The sequence below is a fragment of the Silene latifolia genome, chromosome X (genome assembly GCF_048544455.1).
Source record: "Silene latifolia isolate original U9 population chromosome X, ASM4854445v1, whole genome shotgun sequence".
In the NCBI taxonomy this organism is placed as follows: domain Eukaryota; kingdom Viridiplantae; phylum Streptophyta; class Magnoliopsida; order Caryophyllales; family Caryophyllaceae; genus Silene; species Silene latifolia.
Genome location: NC_133537.1, coordinates 307,839,466 through 307,855,822, shown reverse-complemented (window position 1 = coordinate 307,855,822; position 16,357 = coordinate 307,839,466). Strand labels below are relative to the sequence as shown.

Sequence of the window (16,357 nt, the reverse complement as noted above, 5' to 3'; positions counted from 1 at the left end):
TCCCGCGATGCATTAGCACCCACGCAAGCCTGGCTCCTCTGAACGAGTGGGCATACTAGACCCCTTAGCCAGCATCCAAACAGCGATGGCCAAACAAACGACGTGCATGCACAAATCAAAGTACGCCAGAAACGACAAGATACAAAGCAAACGATAGAACACTTGCAGCACACGCTCAAACTTGATCATTCTCATGACACATTGATAAACATTGCATTCATGACATATAAGTTCATAACGTGTCTACATAGGCTAGATCGCTAGATCATACATTAGTAGGTAATCACACCTAGGTTGCATTACTAACATTTCTCAGGTACCAGCTGCATATAAACTGCGTAAGCAAGTTTTGACAGAGGTTCTCAGCACCAGAAGCACATATGCCGACCGGGCCGCAACAAAGAGAGTAAGGAGGAGGCTAGACCTAGCATCCATGAGCTGGATTTATCATTCACCAGCAGCGTGGGATCCAGATGCGGAGTTAGACCTAGAAACAGGAACAAACTCAGAGACAGTAGTTTGAATACCAGGAGCAGCAGAAGTCACTTCTTCCTTGGCATCTGGCGCGTCAACAGGAGCACCTTCCCCCTCCAGACCAGATAGCACTTCCAGGTTCAGACCCACAGGAAATTCTGCAGCCAGCTTTCTCTCTTCGCTCCAAATTCCAAAGACTCGCACCTTGAAGGCTAGAGAAGCTTCGGTATCCAGAGCCCGTGAGAGGCGAATCTTAGCATCAAAAGTGCGACCCTCAACATCATAGAAACTTAAATCTCTCGAGAATCTGAACTTGCCAAAAGCTCCAGGAAACTCAAAGAGAGGAGAACAAGATGCCGTAGTATATCCGAAATGAAGCATTTCCGTAAGCGAAAACACACCCAAATGGTGGAGCAGGCCCACAGATTGGGGGCATGGTTGCAATTGGAGTAATCTCAACGAGAACAGACTCTGTGGCCAAATCAGGAGTAGGCCCTCTTTCTGGCGCTGGATCCATATGCAGAACCAAGATCTGCCTTTCTCTTCTCAGCAAACCTATGAGCAGGAAACAGCATCCGACCAAGCAGACTCAGGTCTCATGTAGATCTCGACCAGCCAAAATCTTCTGGGAATCTGAGTCCTACTTCGGAGGGACCCCCAGAAGCAGGGGACGCAGAGACAGAAACCCCAGAAGCAGGGGACGCAGAGGCAGAAGCCTCAGAAGCAGGGTTGGATTCAGAAGCAGGGGATGCGTAGAAGCAGAGGTAAAGCCACGAGATGGAACAAATCCAGGAATAAGAGGCTTCGTAGCAAGAAGAGTGACCTCAATGGGAACTTGCTCCTTGGTTGAACTAGAGGCATATCTCTTTTTTTTGCACGGATACGAGCGTAGGGCGGGCCGCTTTTCTCTTCTCGCCGACTTGAGGCATCTTCAAAGACGTTTTTCTCCCTCAGAGCCAGAACCGCAGCAAGTGTAGCCTTAGGCTTAACAGATCCTGGAAGAAGGTGAGAAGTCAAGAAACAGCAGCAACAAGTCAAGCAGCAGCAGTTCAGCAAATAAAGCAGAAACAGAGCTACATATCAGACAACGTAGCATCCAGAACCAGAAAGACTAATTTCCCTCCTCTTCTTGAGGCTGAGAAGGAAAATTGGGGGCAATTGTTAGGGATAAAAAACTACATTTTTTATTACCTATGACGTGGCCGACATTGATTGGAGGAGAGCAATTAAAGAGGACCGGTGACGTGGCATATTGAGAGCCATAGGATCAAGATGGCAAATAAACACAAGTGGGGTATTTACTTTGTCAAAGCCCACGTGAAGAAATCAACAAACATTTCCTATTCTTGTGGGGTTGACCAAGTACACAACAGCAAAATAGGAGGGAAGTTTTTTGGACTCTAAACCTAGCCTCTACAACTATATAAAGCGAGGGAAGAGCAAAGCAAGAGGATCATCTCATTCCATACACAATACTTCAACACACTTTACTACTCAATATTCCGTCTACTCTTAGCAATAATTAGCTAGCAAATAAGTCTTGTATTTCCTTGCTAGCATAACTCCGTCTCGATTATAGTGCAAAGTTGGTGGGATTCCGTCTCCCCCCGCGGTTGTTCCCACATCGGGTTTTCCGCGTCACCAAAATTCCTCGTGTCAATCTCTTATTTCGTTACTTTTTTATTCGTTCATATCGTTGCTTTTATTTAGTTCGTTGGCCTTAGATCGATCGCTTTAACCCACAATTCAAATCAATTAATCGGTAAATTTTTACCAAAACAGACCCTACACCTATATTGATTGTGGTAATGCACTGCGGTAATTTACCTTTATTACCAAAATCGTAATTTTATCTGGGGTGAGTTGATGGTGGTTGATTTCACACTCGGTTTTGATTCCGAGTTAAGGTGCTGATGTAGGACGGCTGGCCACGGTGTTTTGAGTAAGGTGGGGTCGACGGTGATTGAACGGCGATGGTGGCTGCTCGTGAAGGACGTAGATTGAAGGAGATCGAGGAGCGGCTGCTGCTCGCGTGTCGATTGAGATGCAGGGAATGAATTATGGTGGCGTGCGGGTATGGAGCACGAAGGTCTCGAATTGGCAGAGGATGAGAATTATTAGATTTTAATCAGAGCCATCTGTTTTCCTTTCATCCAAGGGCTGAGATTTGTGAGCACAAACTCACCATAAGAACCAAACTCACGAGATCTCGCCTTTTTATATATATATATATATATATATATATATATATATATATATATATATATATATATATATATATATATATGCGACAATAGTGAAAGTAACAATAATTACGGCGGGAGTACTAAAATTATCAATATTAATGCGGCAGTAGTGACTGTAACAAAAATTACGGCGGAAGTAGTGAAAGTAACAATGATTACGGACAAGTAGTGAAATGTTATTACTATTGTTTCGTTAATAAGAGTAAAATATTAATAGCGGGAGTATTGAATTTGTCTCAAAATTTATTTCATCGTAATTTTAGGATATGTTATAAAAAATATATTAATGATAAATTTATGGGTTATGCAACTTTAAATAATTTTATTTAATGAAAAAAAAATTAATGGTGTAGCCCGAGCGAAGCCGGACACCAATATACTAGTTGTATATAAACTAACCTATTTAACTTGTCCTTGTAAATAAATGTATAAAGTTTGTTACTTTCTTTTCTCTGTCTTATTTTCGTCAAATATATAATATTATAAATAAATAGTAGAGGCTGTCAGTTTGATGGGCGGTTCAGGTGCCTAACACTTTCCTACACCTTCGTCAAATATATAATATTATAAATAAATAGTAGAGGCCGTCAGTTTGCTAAAAATGTCCCCCTCAACACCATACTAATACGGCTCACAAGACAACTTTACAATTATGCATCCGTAGAATCATGCGAGTTGTTAACGAATAATGTGTTGTTTGAATATACTTTATTTTGCAAAGGTTTTACTAAGGGGCACCGTTTTAACATTTTCTTGTTTAATAACTTTAAACTAGTAGATGATGTCACCACTTAATCCTTAAATGAAAAATATGTGCAGTTAAATTCCTAACTACCAACTTGCACCTATTGCTATTAATCCTTAATCCTTGTAGCAAGCAATAGGTCTTTTGCTTGTTTGATGTTGTATCTTTAGAATGAATATATTTTGAAGACAAAAATATGGATCTTTATTCTTTTCTTTGTATGACAAAATCAATTTCTTCCTTAATCCTTGTAGCAAGCAATAAGTGTTTTGCTTGTTTGATGTTGTATCTTTAGAATGAGTACATTTCGAAGATAAGGATCTTTATTCTTTTCTTTGTACGACAAAATCCATTTCTTAGCTTCCTTAATCCTTGTAGCAAGCAATAGGTGTTTTGCTTGTTTGATGTTGTAACTTTAGAATGAATGCATTTCGAAGACAAAGATAAGGATCTTTATTCTTCTCTTTGTATGACAAAATCCATTTCTTCCTTAATTCTTGTAGCAAGCAATAGGTGTTTTGCTTGTTTGATGTTGTATCTTTAGAATGAATACATTTCGAAGACAAAGAAAAGGATCTTTATTCTTTTCTTTGTACGACAAAATCCATTTCTTCCTTAATCCTTGTAGCAAATAATAGGTGTTTTGCTTGTTTGATGTTGTAACTTTAGAATAAATACATTTCGAAGACAAAGATAAGGATTGATAACTCAATATTTTACGTAATTTAAACCCATATTTTATCTCTTATTTAGTCGGAATAAATAACCCGAGTCGGCTTTATTCACCCATTTTAGTGTCAAATAGTATATTAGTCGATTAGTTTTAAATAATGTTATTTCATTTTATTTGTTAGTATTTTGGTACTGCTTTCGTCTTTCACTTTTGTAGGTAACAAGTCCGAGTAAGAAAATCGGGTCAAGACGGATTAAAGAAAGACGAAATCAAAATGAGCCGGATAAAGACTTGAACCGTCAATTACAACATTGCATCATACATGTGTGTGGGCCATTTACTCGGCAGTCCATTTAATTTCTTCAAGCTAACATCCGGTTATTATCATGTGGGCTTTATACCAATGATGACAATTCCTTTTGGCCCACTTTGCACTTGAAAATTTGAACAAAAGACGGAAGGTGGTGAAAAGCAAAAGAGGGGGAGAGCAGCTTGATTTTGGGGTGTCTTTTATTCTGAGCAGACAAGTAGGCGAGAACCAGAGAGTAGCTGAGTAGGAGTAGAAAGAATAGGGTTGCGTTACAAGTTAGAGAATATTCTAGATCTAGTTCTTCAATAAATCAAAAACCCATATTTTCTTTACATTCACAATAATTGTATGAAGATCCATTTTACTTCCATTTAAATACATTGGTATAATTTTTTCTCTCCCTTTCTCTTATTGTCATTTAATTATTGTTATGTTTTTAATTAGTTTAAGCACTTTAATTAACCAAAGTTTTAGTCTTTATTACTCCTAGTATGCTTAGTATTAATTTATTTATGTTTATTAGTCATTAAATTAGATTAAAGTTTTAATATTTATTACTTTATTTTGTTTAATTTCATGATTAGAGTAATTATAAATGTATTTAGTGTTAGATTAGTAATGATTAGTGAGAAGTATTTTCACTAGGATCCGATTTAACCCCGACATGTATAAGTTACTTTATTAAATCCTATTTTAATTAGTTGTTGGGGAAATGAGTAAGGTTGACTAGAGGATTGACTATTTTTGATGGTTTATTTGTGGGTAATGTTAATTCTTAATCCTTGTCCATTGGTGAGAACCAATTAGGTTGGGGATTTGGTTACCTTGCTTAAGCCTAATTGTCAACTTTGGTTGATACCGAGAGGGAGAGCCAAAGGAGGACACCTTTAGTCTTGGGTTTGAAATCGACCCTCGAGAGAGGGAGTGGGATGACCCGGAATTTGATGTGGGCCTAATGACCTTAGTTAATGTTAGGATACCTTGGGAATATGCATGTTTTTGGGGTAATCGGGTATTAAATTAAGGATACCGACCTTCGAACCCGAGAGGGGGGTTGGTAGGGATAGCTAGTGTCCAAGTGCGAACCCGAGAGAGGGGTGATTGGCGAATTAGAGTCGTCTCCTCCTTACACGTTACCTCAATAACTACGAGAGAAGAAAACTAACCCGGACAGAGTGTTCTATCTATAATCTGACTTGGAATTAGTATTGTGACTTGGAATCTGAATTAGTTGCAAATACAATAATCTGAAACTAATCACCCAAACTCCAATCGACTCCAACGAATTCATAGTTTTTGCACAGTGTAGTTCTAAAACAATAGTATAACTTTTGTAAAACTCGATATCAACATTATATGGTACGGTGCTAGGAATTTGTTGACATAGCAAATGATGAAAATCATTAGAATATAACGTTGATGTAAAACTCGTCATCATAATGTCCTGCAAATCGTAATTTACATTCTATAATCAAAAACATTTTGCAGTTGTTTCTGTCATGGAAAATATCCAAAATGTTAAGCTTTTTCCTGCAGAATTTTACAGCTATTATAACTGTCCTCCAATCACCCATATTCATTGATACCCTCCCTAGCACAGTTTAATTTGTGCTTTATGAATATATATATATATATATAGTAAGACATTTCATCTTTTGTGACTAGGAATTTGGTTACACTTGTGTTGGAAGGTAGTTATATCTTGAACCCAAATGGAGAATGGTTACGAGACTTGGCATTGAACAACAACCGGGTACTTGAAACATTATGCTTCTATGCGACTTCTATCGAGGATATCAATGTAACATACCTGGAGCTTCTTGCCAAGAATTGTCCCTTAAAGTCAGTCAAAATCGGGGACACTGACCTCATTCGTTTGGTCAACTTTTTTCGGACAACTCCTTCGCTTCAAGAGTTCTGCGGGGGTCTATTCTCTAACGACGAGAATTATACTAATTTCTCATTTCCTGTTCTAATCCAATCACTCAGTATCATGTACATGGAGAGAGTCCATCTGCCAATGGTTGTCCCGGTTGCACATTCCTTACTACAACTGGATCTTCTCTACGCTTCACTTAACAGTGAAGGCCACTCTGAGCTCTTGAGTAGATGCCGTAATCTAGAGATTCTAAAGGTATCTGATTGAATTGGCATTCTTGAATATACATTAACACTAAACAACCTATGTTCTTAGTAATATTTATTTTCTTGAACAGACCACAACTGTTATTGGGGACCAAGGGCTGGAAGTATTAGCTCTAAGTTGTACGAGATTGAAAAAATTACGCATTGAACATGAAGGCGTAAATGAGGAAAATGTAGAAGGGCCAGGTCTATCCCAAAGGGGATTGAAAGCTATAGCCGAGGGATGTAGGAAGCTTGAGTATCTGGCCATCTTTATGACCAATGTCACTAATGAAGCTCTTGAACGTGTTGGGGAAAACCTGAGCAACTTAAATGACTTCCGCCTTGTTCTGGTTGATGGAGAAATGTGTGAAGACCTGCCGCTTTATAATGGAATTCGAGCCGTCTTACAAGGTTGTCGAAACATAACAAGGTTTGCAGTAAAATTGGACACGGAGGTCTTACAGATACAGGTCTCGGGTACATTGGCCAATTTGGAGAAAACATCAAGTCCATGCTTCTAGGGAAGGTTGGAGAAACAGATGCAGGGCTTCTTCAGTTATCAAATGGCTGCCCTAAGTTACAAAAACTCAAGATTAGACCTTGTATATTTACCGAACAAGCATTGGCAATCGCTGCAACAAGATTTGTTTCCCTCAAGTCGTCGTGGGTGCAGGGATATTTGTCATCGAATCGAGGTACTGAGGATTTCCTGAGAATGGCTTGTCCGTATTGGAATATTGAACACGTCCCTGGAGAAGCGTATGAGATTGATGGCATCACAAAAGGCCAACCAGTAATGAGTACCATCTATGCATATTATTCATTGGCTGGCCAAAGAACAGACCACCCACCCACAGTCGTACCATTACTTCTTCCACAAATCTAAAATTGCATGTTATCAACTCCATCTCCACTTAAATTTTACAATAATGATGACAACAAGGTTTAGGAGATGGAGTTGATAACATGCAATTTTAGATTTGTGGAAGAAGTAATGGTACGACGGCGGTGGGTGGTCTGTTTTTTGGCCAGCCAATGAATAATATGCATAGATGGTACTCATTATCAAGTTGGCCTTCTGTGATGCCATCAATCTCATACGCTTCTCCAGGGACGTGTTCAATATTCCAATACGGACGAGCCATTCTCAGGAAATCCTCGCACTCGATTCGATGACAAATATCCCCGCACCCACAACGACTTGAGGGAAACAAATCTTGTTGCAAACATTGCCAATGCTTGTTCCCAGAAAATATACAAGGTCTAATCTCGAGTTTTTGTAACTTAGGGCGCCCATTTGATAACCGAAGAAGCCCCAGATCTGCTTTCTCCAACCTTCCCTAGAAGCATGGACTTGATGTTTTCTCCAAATTTAAGTGTTTAATTATCAAGTAGCTGATGCACTACCATTGAACATACATTTCAGCATACTAGTTGTTGTATCGACCCCAAGATAGTTTTATTACGATTTGTTGTCTTCTTGGTGTATATATTTGACCAGTTCGAATTTAGTAGCGACTTAAAGAGTTTGAAGGAGGTAAGTAATCCACGACACCATAAATAGTTTGAAGCTCCTAGTGTACCGAGTCGTAATAGAAAAACGCTTTGAATAATGATGTATAAGCACGCATTAGACAAACAATTATGACCTCAATGCTCGCATAAGAAAACACCTTAATTTTGTTTTTATTTATTTTTTTTACGGAGAAAAACACCTTAATTGAATGATGATGTATGAGCATATATTAGAAAACAAACGCTTTTATTGGAGATCTGTTACAATAAGAAATTTGGCGACACGATTATGACTTAGATGCTTGCCTAACCGAAGTTCTTATCAAGCTAGGGGACAATGGAAAATTTCTACCATTACTTGAAAATTTCTTGATATTTCTATTATCAAGATGTCTGGACATGAGATATGGTCCAAAGTTCATCTTCTATGTATCAAATACTTCTATCAATTAACAAATGTAAATGAAATGATTGAGCCTTAGTATACACAGGAAAGAACAACAAAATAGGAAAGAATAACAAAAAGTGGAAATATTAACAGGCCTGTAACTGGCAATCTTTTTACCACTGTCAAAAAAAAAAAAAAAAAAAAAAGTGGAAATATTGGAAATACATGGTCAGAAGAGGTTAAAAACTAAGATCTATATTTACAGAAACTGGAAACAAACACATCAATCTCTTTCTGATGTGCTATTTCATTCGGCTTTGCCAAAATCTCAACTGGGAACTTACAGAAATAAAGAGCTTAAAAAAGAGTAAGATGTCATCTTTCAATTTTATCAGGAAGCGGACGAAATCCTGCAGCAGTAGGCAACAATTGGAGAATAAATTCTCTCCCACAATTTTAATGTGCCCTTCAATATAAAGAGATTTGGAAATTGCATCCTATCTGCATAACTGAGTGCCTGAATTGCTCATATGAATGTCCATATATCATAGAACAAGAATGCTACTGCGTCTGTTGAAGTCTGATTCAGTCTCGCGCGGAGTAATGCATCATGGGCAAAGTAGATGGAGCCCATAGTTCAGAGAGGTCGGGAATGGGATTCATCTGAGGAAACCAGCTCCATAATTTGAAACTTAAACACGTTGAAAGAATCCAAATATTTCTGACCAGTCTGAAAGCTTTGCACATACCTGCAGGAAATAAAGTCACCCAACCCAAGCTAAACTTCCGGCAAAAAAAGCTAGAAATAGGTAATTCTCACCGAAAGAATGTGGCACAACTTTGATTAGTAAATCTCACAAAAAGCATATAATGAGAGTTTTTTTAATTCACAAATCTCATCACAAGTACAAACAATATTTCACCGATTGAGAAATTTAAACCTCAATACTATTATTCTTTACACGCCAACTTAATTATATTCTCTGACAGAGGAAGGTGTTCACCGAAGAATATAAGATGAATAATCGCTAGATTGGCCACACGAAAAAAAGTGGAGGAGAAAACAGCATATACCAAGATGAAAAGAACCAGCGTATCAAGGTAAAAGGGAAAACAATTACCAAATAATATTGCCAAGTCGAACTCAAGTGAATTGACAAACTAAAGTAGAAAAATTCTTATAAAAACTATTCCCTTCCTCCCAATCATCGGTTTATATGGTTTATATTTTTATTCTCTATGAAGGGTATTTAATCAAAGGTAAACAAAGGATTGACTCGGGGAGAGTATTCAATTACTGTACCTCTCATAACTGCGGTTATAGCCAATCAAAGGTAAACAAAGGATTTACACTTTCTAAGAAGCTTTACTATTACCTTAATAGATAATACCCTAAGGCAAAGATAATTAAATTTGTACTTTTAGAATGATTAATCCCCTAGAAATAAATTTAATAGATTGGGATTAGAATTCCTTCCCCCAAAACAGTACACTGGACAGTTAAAACTCACAATAAGATCAGGCATGTCCTTGATATGAGAAAAATATACATGACTGCATGATGATCTTACTTGTTCCCTTTTTTTAGGGTGGTAGGGGTACTAAAACAATATGCAACTTGTCCCCTAGTGAAGTACAAAGAATAGTCACCCATATTGATAAAAATGCAGAACTCTTGAGAACAACTGAAAACCACTTTCATATTTGGCCAAATAAAACTGTTGTCCTCCCAAATCACCCATTCCACCATTGATGAACCCACCTTGTGTTTCGATCATAAGTCATAACCCACTGAGTTGGCTAGATAGCTTTAGATACTAAAGGATAGAATGAGATAGGAAGAAAGATGACAAAGAGTTGATTGAAATATTAACAAAGTAATTGATATTTCGGGCAGGGTATGATATTCCGACCCTCAACAAATTAACTCGCAAATATAAAAAAAAAAAAAAAAGATTTCCCTTCCACTTGATCGTATGTAACTCTCCTAAGTTTTATGCGAAAAAGTTAAAAAAACAAGAAAAATAGGAATAGGAATAGGCAGTAATGAGTAGTCTCTTCTTGCAAAGGTAATTCCTTTTCGGGATATTGACATGCTTGAGATTGTATAGAACTTTGTTGGTTGAAGTCCTTGAAGATTCATCAAAACTTCTTTGCACCTCATGTTAACAAATCAAAAGAACATGATAATTGGAGAAACTAAATGATGATAAATTGAAGAAAAAGGAGCAAACAATTACCGGAATAATCGAAACCATTCGCTGCAGGCGAACTTCCGCTGACCAGTCTCCCCTGCTGATGTCCCTCAACCACATTAGCACAAACCTAACAAAGACAACAGAATCTCCATATATTGAATAATAAACATCAGGAAATGGTCATGCTACTCAAGTAAACGCATAATCTAGCAAGACAATGACATATACAATGAAATTCGAACATGGTAGACTTAAGTTTAATCTCTAGAAGCAAATTTCGTCTTCATAATTTTCTTAAGCTTAGAGAATATTTAGTTAAATTGTTTCCTATTAATTCCAAGTTACTCTACAATATTACATATTTAAGGTCGGCTCTGCCACTGGTAGTACTTTCAACGTCGAACGTGATAATTATACTTGAAAATGATGGATAAGAGAAAGTATTAAAAATTAACAATTAACAAGCACCTTATTGTCACTAAACCTTCGTGCATTACAAATCCGTTTTAAAAACTCGTGCACGTCGCATACTCTAATCATTATTGCAAGATGTGTTGGTGTCAACCATCAACACTAACTATCATGTATTCCAAAAGCATAGCCTACACAAAAATGGAACAACCAGTCTGTTGCGATATAGAGGAAGTATTGTTGCAGTAGGTGCCCTAGCCACAGTGACATCAAGGGGGCAACATCCAGTACCGATACATGTTAAGTTTATTCAACTAAGACATCGCTTCCCGGCTAATTATCCCTATAATTCAAAAAAGAAATAAAGAGGAGGGGTAAGGGAAATGCATAACCAACAACACCCAGATCCGAGAGAAAATTAAAGATTTTTATGCTATCTGGTATCCTTGCAAGTCCATTTTATCAAATTATTTGTCACGCACATGTTATCATAGCTACAAAGGAATAGAACCCTTAAGCCCTTGTACATAAATATCCATATACTTTCACCCAACTTTTGATATTAAACCAGACCTTATATATTTTAGCAATCTACACAGTTTCGTAAGTCCTGAACAGAAATCAAGTTAAGGAAAAGGCACAACGGCGAAAAATGTAGAAATGATTAGCATGAATCTGGTAAGAATAGACCTACTTCCCTTACAAACACTCCTGTGCTAGGACACCTTAAAAAAAGAAGAAACTCATAAAACGTCCCTCCCTCCCTCCCCCCCTCTTATCCCATTGGTAGACTACTGGTTATACACTAAACTCCCTCTCGTGCCCTTCCCTCACATGTCATGCCCGTCCCTCTTCCCTTATTCCATTAGTAGCCCACTGGTTATACACTCAGCTTCCTTACACCCTCCCCCCTTCTACTCTTCCTCCATCCCACTATCCTTCTAATTTGATCAATATGTCATCCTCTCTTTCCTGAACTCACCCATTGAGCTTCCCCCTTTAGCTTCCCTTCATTCCTCTCTCTTTCCCTTTTTCTCCTCTGTCCCTCCCCCTCTCCCTCCTCTTTCATCCAACCCTTCCCCCTAGTACTCTCCCTCCATCCCCCTATCCTTCAATATGTCATGCCCCTTCCTCTTCCTGTAGTCAAACTGGTGGTGGTTATACACTCGGCTCCCCTCACACCCTCGCATTCCTCTCACTCCCTTCACCTTATCCTCCTCATCCAACCCTTCCCCCCTTTTCTTTGATCAAACGTCATCCTCTCTTTCCATAGCTCACCTGGATTACCTGTCATTTATTCAGTCCCACTTGTCTCTTCCCCTTTCTCTCTGTCCTTATCCCTCCTACTTCAACAATATGCCATGCCCCTTTCCTCTTCCCATAGCCCACTGGTTGGCCACTGTTTATACATTGAGCTAACCTAGTCTCTTTTTCTCAAGCCAAACTCCACCTCCTTTTCCTTCCCCTCTTTCCTTTTTTCCTACTCTATTTGTCCCTCCAACTCCCCTCTCCTCAAAGCGTAAAGAAAAACTACAATCCATGTGTTTGAGACGATTGATAGCATATAATCAAATTCTATACTTATTGAGTCCCCAAGTTGCATTACATTCAAGCTGTCTATGACTCTTAATTCCCACAACAACTTCATTATTATTCAGAGACAATTTTATGCTAGCTATCAGCAGAAGTAAGTCGCTAATTAACAACACATTCCTATCCCTAGGTCTAAAAAATTATATTATACTACTCGTATATGATTAATGAGTTTAAGGAAATAGAAGACAACACATTAAAGCGACAAATTATGCTTTATACCTGTGTTACTTCGACTCTCCAGACAAGTGTCGTGTCAGACACGTGTCGGGGTGTCGGACACTTCATATGAGAATTTCTTAGACACTCTGATACGGTCAACGAAGTATCTTGACCAGTTTTAGAGACACCCATACGACACCTTTCTCCGAATGAATATTTTATTATACTTGAAAATTGCAGTCAAATTAAAATAATTCAAATATATAGGACTGTTTAATTATTGAGGAAGTAATAGTGAACAAATTGTAAGTAATAAGACAAACCCATTTATCCACTTGCCTTTAGCATTGAAAAAGAAATAAACATTAATTGCCTGTCTAGTAGCATCCGCCCTACACCTGTCAATTACTCAACTTTCTTCACTCCCTATAAACCTTTCCACCTACTTTTTCTATTGCTGCTCACTCAAAGAAAGAAGTCTTTTCATCTTCATCTTTCTATTATGCAAATATTCATCATCTTAATTCTTCCTCATAATTTCAAACCAACAGTTTATCACTACCATTGGCAGTGTCGAGAGTCGTGTCTAAAATTGCAGTATCCCAGGCGTCCTAAGTGTCGTATCCGTCGAAGTGTCGTGTCGACACTCGACGCGGCACCTGATAGAAGTGTCGAAGCAACACTGCTTTATACATACAATTCTCTAATTAGTGTGTTAATTAGCTGATTAGGAGCCAACCATTTTAACCAATTGGAAATAGTTGTTGGGAGGCTGCTCCGATAATGACATCTCCACCGTGAACCCTAATCTCCAATGTGAACCCTAAAACCGATTAAGATTGAATAAAATTACTAAAACCATTAAATATGTTCATATCAACATCACACTCGTTCTCAGAGGGGTTCCATTCGTTGGCAAAAGGCAGTAAAAAAAATTTCAGGTACGTAGACTCGAGCAAGGAATTCAAATGATTAGCAGTTGTTGAACTGTGAAGAACACACCGTGGAGGTATACTAAGTGATTCACATAAGTACATAACCATGGTTGCTCCGAACAAATGCTAACAGAGTAACGTGACTATAATTAAGAGAGCGTTGCTTTACCTCAAGTTAGAACTCTGACCTCACCGTCCACGCATCATGGTAACAACTAACAACATCTCAAATTCCGTAAGTGGCCATATTTCTCGAGATAAGGCGTAGATACGTTAGCTCTAAGACAACTCACTAAGAAAACAAATGAAATCCTCCACCCCACCTTTTCTCCCCTCTCTCTTCCCACCATATCCTTTTATCTATAATAGGCCTAAAGTATGAGTCTTTGAACAAATACACTACACACGTGATAAACTCACAAAGCCTAGCAGATATGTCATTCCATAAAACCCCACTCGAACGATGAATACCATAGCCACCACCACTTCACCTGAATACTACGTAGCTAGTATTATGTTATTTGTCCATCCATTTCCACAGCCGCATTCATTCAAATCACAGCCTTCAAAAAACTATGCACTCCTCACTAACCAAGAAATAATTCAATTAAATTCTCAACAGCCAAAACATGCTACTGCACCAAATAGTTCCATCCAACCAAGAGTCAATTACTCCCTCCGTCTCAATCATTTTGTTTACCTCTGATTAAAATACTCCTCAGTCCTCACAGATAATATAAAAAGTAAACAAATGACCGAGACAAAGGGAGCACACTATTAACAGCAACAAAATCACGACAAAAAATCGTTTTCTCAATCTATTAGATCAAATCACAAACCAAACAAAACAGAAAATCACCTTCACAGCTTCAATCCTAACAAAGGCAATAACCTACTTAAAATAAGGGGTTGGTGAGTGAAGATGGATCGGAAGTCGGAACTCAGTACAAAGCACTCTCCACATCAATAAAACTAGACCTAAAATCATACGAAATTTCTGCTCCATTGAATTTGACTCCATCACAAACCCAGGCCATCAGCTAAGGCTTTACAATATTTTTAAATAATCTAGATACCTTTGTCATTCCTGATCCTTCATGCTTTATTATTCTATCTCCGACAAAAAGTTGTATAATAATCAAAATATAAATCAAGGCAAACTTGATTCAGACCAACACAGAACATGTACCGTTACTTGCTCGTTGCTGTGACAATCCACAAACCCAAAATAAAATTAAGTAAATGGATGGCAATGGATACTCACAAAATAAAAGCAAGGGAGTTGAATGTAGCGGTGATCAGGCTATGATATGATGACGGCGACAAAGTGATAGCTGATTAGGTGACGTAAACAAAGGAAAGGGGAAGAAGGATGCAAGTTGTTGTCAAGAATTGATCTCAAATGAGAGAAAATAGGAAGGGGAGAAATTTGTGAAAAGAAGACGAAGTGAGAGGAAAGAGAGGGGATAGGGAACCAGGGAAATAGGGGAAGGAATTGCAGATCGGGGATGTGTGGCTGTTAGGAACACAGCGGGACAAAAAGAGGGTTTGTTAGCCAAAACGCAGTGTTTTGAGCCAAAAACGAGCTAAGTGATGCTTGTCATTACTGTTCATTATGAACAGTAAGGTGTCTTACCCATATTTTAGTAAGGGGTATAGATTATGAACAGTAAGGTGTCTTACCCATATTTTAGTAAGGGGTATAGATAGATATAGATATAATGCACGATGCTACTAGCTATTCCTCTTAGCACAAAAATAATTTGAGAATGCATAATGTTATTACATTCTTCTACAAACTAGAAACATATAGGGTTAACCACTTAACCTATGCCTAAATAATTACTTAACATGTGTTCATTTGCCACATTTTAGAAAAATCCTAATATTTCAATTATAACTGAGAATAAGAGTTAGTTTAAGTGGTAAGAACTCTCTTACTTCAAGCATGAAGTTGAGAGATCAGTTCTCATCCGCCACATAAGAGCATTCATTTGAACAAAACAAAATCAATTAATAACTACAATTAGGGATGTCAGCAGGGCGGGTATAAGTGAGTGGCTACCACCTCGTATCCGCCCAAACCGGGGCGGGTACGGGTAAAGCTTTCAAGGGTGGTGAGGCGGATACGGTTACAAAAATTAAACCCGCCCGCCGTAGATGGGGCGGGGATGGATTTTACATCATAACCACCTAGCACCCACCGATCCACCTATTATTAAAAAATATTTATATTATTATGACTTACTATAATGTCTTTTTATTAACTTCTATATTATAGAAAATCTTAAACTAGAAATATAAAATTGAAAATTTGCAAAACTTATAGTGACTTAATTACATTTTATCTAAAAACAATATCAAAACAGTTATGACATAAGTGGGTGGTGGGTAAATGGAGTGGGTACCCCAACTACCTATTGTGATCTTGTTGTGAGTTGTGACAACACCCAACTGAGGAATGTATGCTGTTACATTGTTACCCCAACTACCTATTGGAATTTATTAAACAATTATCTATTCCTACTTAGCTATGTGTTAAGGAGTATTAAAATTATTTAAATATAATATGGAGTAATG

The 16,357-nt window shown here is 38.0% G+C and overlaps 1 long non-coding RNA gene and 1 pseudogene across 1 annotated transcript; one reads left to right on the top strand and one right to left on the bottom strand.

Annotated features, from left to right (window-relative positions):
• Positions 1-908: 908 nt before the first annotated feature.
• On the top strand, positions 909-7,476 carry LOC141620478 (coronatine-insensitive protein 1-like; annotated as a pseudogene).
• Positions 7,477-8,585: 1,109 nt separating this feature from the next.
• LOC141617381 (uncharacterized) lies at positions 8,586-15,410 on the bottom strand. The gene is made up of 3 exons (XR_012531103.1): positions 15,042-15,410; positions 10,719-10,803; positions 8,586-9,227 (listed from the first exon to the last, which is right to left on the bottom strand). It is a non-coding gene; the product is annotated as an uncharacterized LOC141617381 (long non-coding RNA).
• Between the last annotated feature and the right edge of the window lie 947 nt (positions 15,411-16,357).